Genomic DNA, 2,770 nt, shown 5'->3' with positions numbered 1-2,770 from the left:
TACCAATATTTTAAATCAAAAATTGTCTCCAGATAAAACAAGAAGTCTTCTTGGTCTCAGTTGGTTAAACCCAAGGATAAAACAAAATAAAACAAAAACCTCAACCACATTCCTGAGACATGAGAATTTCATTTTATTGCTGCTCTGGGAATACATCTAATTACTGTCATGCCAATTAAATAGTAATTTCACCTGCTGACAAACAGCTGTATTGGGATAGATCAAAATAAATTGTAGAAATAATTAGATTTTCTAATCAATATTAACTTCATCATATCATACAGCTGCTACTTTCTTTGACATTTAATACAGCATCTTTTTTCTTATATTATGTAAAATTTGTCATTTGTAGCAAAATCTCATAGTAAAAAAGATGAATAATAATTTTGTCCTTTTGTCAATGAGAGTGGTTATCCTGAACTATTACTTTTTAAAATCTTTACCCCTCTCATTAATTATGCATTGAAAATATGTCATATTTTAGTTGAAACCTTAGAGCTATAGCCTCTAATACCATAACCTCATTTTCTGTGTAAATTACTGAGACGACTTTTTTTTTTTTTTTTTTGGCCACACTGCACGGCTTGCGGGATCTTAGTTCCCTGACCAGGGATTGAACCCGCACCCTCGGCAGTGAAAGTGCCAAGTCCTAACCACTGGACTGCCAGGGAATTCCCCCAGATGACTTATTATAACACCACTTTTATAATTATTCTTTTTAATTTTTAAAAAATTTATTTTTTTATTTTATTTTATTTATTTTTAAATAATTTACTTATGTTTAAATTTTATTTATATTTTGGCAGCATCGGGTCTTAGTTGCAGCACGCGGGACCTTCCTTGAGGCATGCGGGACCTTTCGTTGCGGCACACGGGCTTCTCTCTAGCTGTGGCATGCGAGTTTTCTCTTCTCTAGTTGTGGCGCATGGGCTCCAGGGTGCATGGGCTCTGTAGTTTGCGGCACGTGGGCTCTCTAGTTGAGGTACACGAGCTCAGCAGTTGGGGCACGGAGGCTTAGTTACCCCACAGCACGTGGGATCTTAGTTCCCTGACCAGGGATCGAAGGCGCATCCCCTGCATTGTAAGGCGGATTCTTTACCACTGGACCACCAGGGAAGTCCCTATAATTATTCTTGAAGCATTCTGCTGACCAATATATATACAAAAGGGTACAAAACTTATGAAAACCATTCAGTTTTCTAAAGATTTTTCTCTCTCTGGAATGCCCTGGTAAAACACTAGTCTGCCTGCTCTACCCCGGGAAATGACCACTTTTGAAGGAAAATCTGTGCATGACACTTCGCTGGTGAAAGCCCTTCAATGCCACTCAGTCTCACTCAGAGTAAAAGCCAAAATCGTCTCTCTGACCTTGGAGCCCTGCATGACCTGACCCTGCTCTTCTCTAACCTTATCTCCTACTACTACGCCCTTCCCTCCATGCACTGCTTGCTGATCACCAGGGCTGCTACAGATTAGGTCCGCTGTACCTGAGGTTCCCTCTGCCTAGATACTTTCCACCCCGTGTCCACCTGGCTACCTCCAATCTTTATTCAAATGTCATCTCAGGTGAACTTATCTGACCTCCCATGTAAAATTATAAATCCTGGCTCTCCTCATCTCCTTTCCCTGCCTTATTTTTCTCCTTAGCACTTACTACCATTGAACTTAAAAATGTTTCTCTCATTCTATTTATCATTTTTATCCCCTCCTAACATATGTTCCATGAGACCAAGGATTTTTATTGTTTTGTTCATGGCTGTGTCCACAACACCTAAAGCAGGGTCTGGCATAAAGTAGCACTGAATAAATGAATTTCTGCAAATGGAATTTGGCCCTCAGAACAACACTGGTTTTTTGATGTTGTTTTGTTTTTAACCTTGGGTCTCTGTTTGGCCCATGTCTTTCACTTATTAATAGTTTCCTGAAGTGCCAAATATTGTTCTTAAAACTGCAGATATGGTTAGCCAGGCTTCTGAATCACCTGTGCTGAAGGCTTCAGCTAATCAATAATGTGGGACTCTATCTGACCTCTGGAAACCCAGTCCCAGGATACAGGACTCAAAGTTGCACTTGGCTTCTGGCTCCAAGACAATTAGATTTAATAGAGTAGTGGTCTGCAAGCATTTTTAAGCCAGGGGGTGCATATGTTCATATGCATATGTACACACATGTACACATACACACACACACACACACACACACACACACACAAGCTTGGAATTACATCTATCTCCCTTTTGCCTGGCAAATAAATATTTCTAATCAGGGCCTGGTTCTCAGTCTGAAATGATGCTGATAATGCTATCTCAGGCCCTGCCTTCCAAACCTGGGGAAATGGACACTTGAATTGGTGCAACATCTCTGGAGGGCAATTTCACAATATCTATCAAAATGTTGTATGAGCATGTCTTTTGATGCCCTGATTCTGTTGTTAGGTATTTACAGTTTGAACATGCAAACCTTCACCCACAAATATGAACAAGAATGTTCATGACAGCACTGTTTATAATATCACAAAACTGGAAACAACCAATTCCTCCATTATTGGTGTAATAGTTCAATAAATTATGGTATCTAGTCAAAGAATGCAGTTCATCTCTGTTACTTGAAAAAAAATGAATAGACTATTGAACGTGATCTGCTTGTGCAAATAAAACAAAAATACATTAATAGATGATTATCCCTGGGCACGATATGGATGTATCTTACATGAATTTGAATCATGCAAATTAGGTGTTAGACCATATCAAAATATTAATACAATCTTTCT

This window comes from Eschrichtius robustus, chromosome 3, assembly GCF_028021215.1.
Source record: "Eschrichtius robustus isolate mEscRob2 chromosome 3, mEscRob2.pri, whole genome shotgun sequence".
NCBI classification, from domain to species: domain Eukaryota; kingdom Metazoa; phylum Chordata; class Mammalia; order Artiodactyla; family Eschrichtiidae; genus Eschrichtius; species Eschrichtius robustus.
This window is presented reverse-complemented; position numbering follows the sequence as displayed.